This window comes from Pteropus vampyrus, unplaced genomic scaffold, assembly GCF_000151845.1.
Source record: "Pteropus vampyrus isolate Shadow unplaced genomic scaffold, Pvam_2.0 Scaffold18, whole genome shotgun sequence".
NCBI lineage: Eukaryota > Metazoa > Chordata > Mammalia > Chiroptera > Pteropodidae > Pteropus > Pteropus vampyrus.
This window is the reverse complement of record NW_011888799.1, coordinates 10754269-10763257: the sequence shown is the minus strand read 5'-3', so window position 1 is coordinate 10763257 and position 8989 is coordinate 10754269. Positions and strand designations below refer to the sequence as shown.

General features: G+C 32.3%; 2 pseudogenes; both read right to left on the bottom strand.

Annotated features, from left to right (window-relative positions):
- Window positions 1-704: 704 nt before the first annotated feature.
- On the bottom strand, window positions 705-1008 carry LOC105288577 (annotated as a pseudogene).
- A 2546-nt stretch (window positions 1009-3554) lies between these two features.
- Window positions 3555-8434, bottom strand: LOC105288576 (annotated as a pseudogene).
- Between the last annotated feature and the right edge of the window lie 555 nt (window positions 8435-8989).

The following is an 8989-nucleotide window of genomic DNA, read 5'->3' as shown; positions in this document are numbered from 1 at the left end:
GTGAAAACTACTTAATGATTCTACTTTGAAGTTATAACTATACAACTAAGATGTTTGCCAAATAAACTTTAGGAACTTTTAATATCTCCTCTTTTACAGAAATTCTCTTTCCTGATGTAGTTTCATTAATCAAAAAGTCTAAGGGCCAAAAATCTAATTTTCTTAAATAAGACAAAAGAAAAAAATTTTCCAGCTACTACTATAAATAATAAATCTTTCAATTATCAAATGCATTTCCTTAACTGTACAATGAATTCTAATTTGATAGGTTTTATTCTTACTACTTCACTTTAAACAATGACCCATAAATTTGTTAAAGCAACAATGATAATTAAATATCTTTTCTGGGTTTTTCAGAATAAATAAATTAAATGATGTGTTAAATACTACTAAAAATATTTCACTTTTCAAACATGGCCTCTGAATTAAAGTCTATAGAAATTTTTCCCAATTAACTTTTGAATCTTCCCACATCTCTGTTTAAAAAATGTATTATCTCTGAAATAATTCGAATGAATGCTTTACAAACCAAAAACTGATTCACAATTCCCTATTACATAATGATCAATTTTAAAAAGTCTCCTAAATATGTTCTACATCAGCTTTCTTGATTATAAGATGTCAATAATATGTCAACATGTTTGATATAACAGAACACTTAATTTCATCAGTTTCCAGTCAACACACAAGTCACTTAATGATGATTATATTGGCCATTTCCATTGGCTGGCAGGAGGCTCTTCCATTAAAGGCTCCCATTGTTTCCATTGTATCATTTTTCTTGCCAGACTTCATTCATTTCCAGCCTGAAATCACCTCTTCCGTTTGGCCACCCTGATATTGGTCTTCTAATATTTTAACATCTGATTCTGCTTTAACCATATCCGAATTCTCATTTATAATCTGTTCTTTATACTTTATATATGCTTCATTTTTGGAGATTTGTTCAATGATATCAGGAATCTTTGTATACAGTATTTTTAGACTCTCGTGGACTCTGTAAGTCATCAGCAGGTTCGGCTAGAAATTCTACCATTCTGACAGATGTTTTCTTCTTTTAAATTAAAAATGTATAATTTTTCAACTGGAAAAAATGGACGACTTCTAGAACAGCTGCCTTCTGTATTATAGATCCATATATTAAAATTAAGTGCTACCCTGGCCCAGGTAGCATATGTGCAGAATTATTAGAAAATTTCTGCCCTTGTTAAAATGGATCTCATCACTGATCTTTTTTTTTTCTTTTCTCCACATACCAATTTTCTCATTGTCAAATAAGTTTTTAGACAGACTGCAGTGAAAAGTTGTAAAACCACATTTGAATGAAAAAGTTTATTATATTTGTACAGATTAAATATTAAATAAGAATTGGGATCAAATATTTTTAATATCTCAAAGTACTTTCCTACAAAATATTTCCCTACAAAATTTTTCTCATTACCCAAAGACTGAGACATTATATAAAGTTCTTTGTTCAATGTAGCATTGAAGACTATTAGAGGAAATATTAAAACTAACTAACCAAAGTAATATTTACTACTTCTTCATAATTATTCTTGGTGTGATTCTTTTCAGAAAAAAAATACTGAAAATGTGAAAGTTTTTACCCATTTTAGAATCTAGGAATACAAATTTTACTCTTATAGCCTTGGGTAAATCACTTCATTGCTTATTGGCTCTATTCTCAAACAAAAATGAGAAATTTAATGATTTGTCGAACCCTACATAATGCCAAACTCCTAGTAAAACAATCAATTACCTTTTAGGATTGATCTCAAATCTAGAGGCACTTAAAATACAGAAAGAGAATAAGGTAATTATCTTTAATCATTTGTATCAGTGTTCATTATCTGCATTTCATGCATCACTGCTGTTAAATATTCTACAGGAAAAAAAGGTTCTATTATTAATACTTTGGGGAAGTATTGTTGATTGTACTCCTTTCTAATAAGGAGATAGTAGAACTTCCAGTGTTTCTGATAAACCCTACAGTGAAAACTCCATTTATCTCCCTTTAACCCAATTTTCCCAAGTGTATTTGATCTTAAAATCTCTCTCCTCAAATAATACATATTAAAACTATGTAAAACACACACATACACACAAACATAGAATAATCTTTGCAAAATTCTCTAGATAATGCTTGTACTTAAGTTCTTTGGGTTTAAAAAGTTGAATAATAAAAAATGTGCTATCTCGGAGTTTCTATAAAAATGTTGGTTGTATCACCAATACTTCTTGCCTTTTGCTGTATGTTTAGTGATAGAGGTTTCACAGTATAGCTATGTGCTTTTGATCCTTGTTTTTAACCATAAAATCAATTCAAGGAGTTGTTTTTTTTTTTTTTCTTTACAGAAAAATGAACATTCTAAATATACAACATTGGTGGGTCTAAGGTCATTCAGGACTATCATATAGTTTTATTTCCCGGGAGAATAGATTGGCCTAAATATCAAACAATATTTTATTCTCTCTATCTCAACTTTAAACTAGGAATTTTATGCAGAAAAATACTATTTACATCATTATATTTGGTTATAAAGTATAGTCTTTAACATGACTTCAATACAGAAAAATCTCTATTTAGTTATGTGATCCAAAAAACATTATATCATCAATAAGAGTATAGGCTGATAATAAATTCTCCAATTTTGAATTTTTCTTCTATTCTCTCTATTTATTGAACTCTGACATTGAGATAAAAAATATATTCTTTTTCAGATTGAGTTCGATGATTTTTTTCTTTTTTGAGGACACATGAAAAGTAATTTTATGTTTGTCAATTGCTTCTTTCCTTAAACAGTATTTATCTTATGTTTAATACCCAGATGCACTCATACTAGAAACTTAGTGAAAACTACTTAATGATTCTACTTTGAAGTTATAACTATACAACTAAGATGTTTGCCAAATAAACTTTAGGAACTTTTAATATCTCCTCTTTTACAGAAATTCTCTTTCCTGATGTAGTTTCATTAATCAAAAAGTCTAAGGGCCAAAAATCTAATTTTTTTAAATAAGACAAAAGAAAAAAATTTTCCAGCTACTACTATAAATAATAAATCTTTCAATTATCAAATGCATTTCCTTAACTGTACAATGAATTCTAATTTGATAGGTTTTATTCTTACTACTTCACTTTAAACAATGACCCATAAATTTGTTAAAGCAACAATGATAATTAAATATCTTTTCTGGGTTTTTCAGAATAAATAAATTAAATGATGTGTTAAATACTACTAAAAATATTTCACTTTTCAAACATGGCCTCTGAATTAAAGTCTATAGAAATTTTTCCCAATTAACTTTTGAATCTTCCCACATCTCTGTTTAAAAAATGTATTATCTCTGAAATAATTCGAATGAATGCTTTACAAACCAAAAACTGATTCACAATTCCCTATTACATAATGATCAATTTTAAAAAGTCTCCTAAATATGTTCTACATCAGCTTTCTTGATTATAAGATGTCAATAATATGTCAACATGTTTGATATAACAGAACACTTAATTTCATCAGTTTCCAGTCAACACACAAGTCACTTAATGATGATTATATTGGCCATTTCCATTGGCTGGCAGGAGGCTCTTCCATTAAAGGCTCCCATTGTTTCCATTGTATCATTTTTCTTGCCAGACTTCATTCATTTCCAGCCTGAAATCACCTCTTCCGTTTGGCCACCCTGATATTGGTCTTCTAATATTTTAACATCTGATTCTGCTTTAACCATATCCAAATTCTCATTTATAATCTGTTCTTTATACTTTCTATATGCTTCATTTTTGGAGATTTGTTCAATAATATCAGGAATCTTTGTATACAGTATTTTTAGACTCTCGTGGACTCTCACATACAGCCAATCCCTCAAGGCCAGTGTTCGTCTTCTGCCATGACAGTGCCCAATTTGACAATTTCTTTAAAATATGTATCAATTATTTTTTAAAGTAATGAAATAAACTCTTTAAATGCTATAGTACTTGAAATCAACATTGACAGACCATTTCAATGCATTTTTATTTCCCTAGTATTGTAAGTGCAGATTTTATTTCTCAAAGGAAAAGAGACAATGTCAACTTTCGAATCTTACAAACTATTAATTAATTTCCTTTTGATGCGTTGTCAGCATTGTCAAGTGTGTTATGCCTTCACTGTTAGAGAAATTACGTTTACTTCTCCATGATTTTATCTCTCCATTTCTGTTTCTCCTTATTTCTTAAATTAGGTTGTTATTCTATTCATGAGGTGGCAACAATTCATACTTGAAAAATTGTTATACTATCCCAAAAGAACTTTCACACTGGTTTTGTGTTACCAGCTTTAAATTTAGTTCCTAATTTTGTGCCTCAACTAAATGCAATAATGTTATCTGAGAGATATCTGTATACTAAGTCACCATGTTCTGGGTTATTGTCACCATCAACTCAAAGAAAAACTAGTAATAAGTAAGGTTTTGTCTATAAAATAATAGAAAAAAGTGTTTATTTACTAACCAAAATATACTTCATGCAAGTTGTACAGCAAAACAAACTTTGAGACTTTCATATTGGTGTTGAAAGCACTTGGTCCTTGGGTGACTATGTTGTGTTTTATGAGAAAAGCTGGCATGTGCTCTGGAGACATGGGAGAGCAATGTTAGGGATGCAGGGAAACATCACTGGGCCTTCTTCCTTTATAACATCAAGTGAAAATACTTGCTGTTCAGGTCCTGATATGCTCTGGCTGACAGGCGATATGGTGAATATAAGAAATAGCTATATTTGGAAAAGTAGCAGAGAAAAAGAAATAACAGGTATAAATTAGAATAGTCAGGTGGCCAACCCCTATAAAAACACTGCATGGGTATCTGAGGGCCAGGAAACTGGCAATAAAATTTTTGCTAACAGTTTTCACATAAATAGCAATAAGATGTATGATATTTAGAAAAATAACAAATATAAATGTTTTGCTAAGTACACATTTTAGGATGGAATGGAGCAGTAAATAAAATTACTCAGGCTAATATATGAATTAAAGTAATATAATCACTTGCATGTTAGTGAGAGAAATAGGCTCTTGACTTTCTCTTTCCCCTTAAGAAATTCATATATTGCCTAAAAGGAATAAACTCTTTTGAATCTCAAGCTGCCTGAAATATTTTTTTTTTCTATCTACAGGTTTACATTATTTGAGAAACTTTTAAAATGACTTAGTGAATGTGCAAATAAATGATTAATTACACCTGAATACATCTGTAGATGGATTATAAATTCTTTGGAGTCAGTAATTTATAATAATTCTAAATAAGGTGCAAGGGCTGTTTCATGCAAGCTTGTATGTTGGTAAAATTGTTAGTATTCTGTTCCTTTTCCAGGTTCACGCTTTCTCCTATTTTTTACATATCTTTACCAGGATGAGTTTGTTTTCAATTCCATAAAAGTGAGATAAAATTCATTCAATTCATGAATTCACTGATTTAACCTTTCTTTCAACAAACACTTTCAGGTTCTTACCAGCTAGAACGTATCAGGGCTTGGCTAACGAGGAAGTCCACCTGATGTCTGAAGGTAGCATACTTCAGTAACCCTATTTGTCTCCTTAATGGAGCTCACTCATGTAACCAGTGTATGTGCCAGCTATGCCCACTAAATGGGACATAGTCACTCAAGGACTTTGTTTATTTAGGATAATAATGGGAAAAGCATAGGCATGTTTCCAGACCTCACTGAACTTTTCTTTTTTTTAAATTTATTTACTGTTATTATGGTGACAATGGTTAATGAAATCCGGTAAGTTTCAGGTGTACAATTCAATAGTAAGGCATATATATATATATATTACATTGTAAGTTCACCGCCCATAGTTAGATTTCTTTCTGTTACCACATACTTGATCCCTTTTACCCCATTTATCTCCCCCACTGTCCTCTCCCTGCCTAGTTCAGTCTAGTATAAAGATAGCTACAGTGGGTAATACACGGTGCTCTATTTCAGGGGGGTTAGCAGAAACTATCTGAAGCAAAATATGTTAAAGTCCGAAAGATGGATGAAAAGAATTAACTTGTTGAGAAGCAACAACAAAGATAAGGACTTGGGGAGAGTATTCTAAGAAAAGAGAATACTTTAAGATAAGAATTAATACTTATGTATATTTTTATCTCATTTTATCCAAATGTCAGTATATAAGTAAATTATTATTGTAAAGAAATTCAAGGAAATTGGATACTAGGGCAGAAATATGGAAAATGTTCATTTACTTCACTCTTCAGTTTATAGATGAATTTGTCATCCCATTTCTCTAGTTAATATTCTATGTATATATATTCAAATATGTATAAATAGGCATATATACATATTTTAAATGAATGAGCTCATATTATGCACTTAGTCTGATTTGATTTTTTAATGTAACTCTGTATCGTGGAGCATTTTCCACGAAAGTACACATAAGCCTATCTCCCTTTTAATGGCTGCATAATTTTCCATAATATGAGTTTATTATACCTATGTAATTACTCTTTCAGAGATGGATATTTTATGCCAGTTTTATTTTTTATTATAAAAATGTTGCAATAAACACCCTTAAATCTAAATCTTTAAATTCTAATGCGAGTATTCCTTAAAGGAAAATCGGAAGCATTGTATCAAATATGTGTACATTTTATTTTCTGATATATACTGCCCACTTCATTGCTCTCCAAAAATTGTTTTACAACTTTGTAATTCTACCAGAAGTTATGCCACTGACTATGTTCTTGAAGGCTTACTGACATGACACATTTTTCAAATTTACTTTATTGACAGATGATTCTATACATCTTGAGACATTTTTTTTATATTAGATAAATATAAGGGCTTAAATTCCTTTAGGAGTCAAGCAAGCAAAAAAATTGAGTCAGTAAATGAAAATACAGTGGTAGACAGCTTGGCAAGTTGAAAAGGATGCACTCTACCACATTAGATATTGAAATTTAGACTTTTTGAAAATGCTCTGTTCATCAAATGAAGTAAAATTGTGGCTTGAGGACCATTGATTTGAGACGTTGCTCTAAAGGCATAAGTCCTTGTTGTGAAGCAAGTCAGGCAAAGACTTCACTATCCCCCCAGTTGCAGAATCTCTGTCTTGCATATATGCTCAGGTCGGTCCCTGTCAACCACAGACTTAGAGACCCATGTGTTAACATCCTATCTGAGGACTGAGGTGTGAGAGAAGCTCTCTATAACCTTAGTATGGGGTGAGTTATCTTTCTACTTTGTAGAAAATGTATTTATCACAGCCAGAGTTAGAATGATAGAAGATAAAGCATTTGTAAGAAATTGGATGTTTTCTCCTATTTTTATGCAAAATATGTGGTTTACACTGCAACAACTCAGCTTTTAAAAGGCACCAATAACCTTTCCAGTGAAACCATGAATTTATAGACTTTCATCTCCACCTCCTACCAGTGTTCTGTTCTTTTCATCTGATACATTGCTAAAATTTGTATAACTGGCAAGTTTTATCTAAAAACTACTTATTCATTTTTTGTAGACATTGAATTTAATATATTTTAAGTGGCAATGCTTTGCTAAATTAATTAGATTGCCATTGCACTGCATTGTGATACAGTTTTATTATTTAAAAAGAAAATCTTAGTTCATGTGTATTGTTGAAGGCGTCCCCTTTGCTCTTGTGATACCCAGCAGGGATGTAGGTTGTAACATATGTAAGGGCCATAAATCTGAAGACTGTTACTAATTTTCTTCAAAGATGTTTCTGGCTTATACCTGAAGGCCAACTTTAATATCCATAAGGTTCATGAGGTTTTCAGAAACATCAGAATTTTATGGGCAAAGGAGAACAGTTACTTTTCCAAATTCAGCTTATCTGCTTTAAAAGAGCTTGCTCAGCCTCTCAGTACTCTATTTGCCCTGGTTTTGTAAACATATGAATGTGGTAAAAATTCCTGCAGAATGAATTTTATGACTCAAGCAAAACTCAGCCCCTGGCCAAGCAATGAAGTAAGCCAACTTGGATAGAGAAGGTAGCTGGAGAATCAGTGTAAGTATCAGAACAACGAATATCTGATTAGACCCCAAATTTGACATTTTCATTGTGTGAATTCACTGGGCAATTACTGTAACATGTAAAAACCTTAGCTTACTAATAGGTTGTACTGAAAAAACCTACAGTTTTCCTCCTGTGTGTCTGTCCTTTACTTTCACGCAGAACACTTCACTTCTGACACTTCCAGTCTGTTGTGTTTTCCCCACACCAAGCCACTCTCTGACCCTAGCTGAGTGTCCTACAATTTAGCTCAATTCTGACACTATCTACCTGGAAATAGTGTCAGATCCCACATTTTAAGTGCTCGATACCATTAGATTGCCCCCCACTTCAGATACCATTGACAAGTAGTAGGTCTCCAGGTTACCCACAACTTCTGTTTTACTTGATTGCAAAATGGAAGTTCCCATGACCTCCTCTTCCTTGGACTCAATTATTTGCTAGAGCCGCTCATAGAGCTCAGGAAAATACTTAATGTTTACCAGTTTATTAAAGGATTCGATAAAGGATACAGATGAACAGCCATATAAAGAGATAAATGTGGTGATGTCTGGGGGGAAGTCACTAGTCCAGAAGCTTCTGTCTCTGTGGCTTTGGGTGTGTGTCACTTTCCCAGTGTGGTATGTTCACCAAACTGGGAGCTCTTCCAACTCTCTACTGTTAAAGTTTCATAGAAGCTTTTTCATGAAGGCATGATCAGTTACTAACTCCATTTCTAGCCTTCTCTCCTCTCTGGAGTATGGAGAATGGGGCTAAAAATTTCAAAGTTTTAATCATGGCTTGGTCTTTCTGATGACCAGCCCTCAACCAGAAGCCTACTTCATTAGAATGAAAGATGTTCCTGCTGCTCTTGTCACTTAAGAAATTAAAAGGTTTTTAGGATCTCTGTGCCAGGAAACCAGAGGCAGACACACACACACACACACACACACACACACACACACACACACACACACACACACACA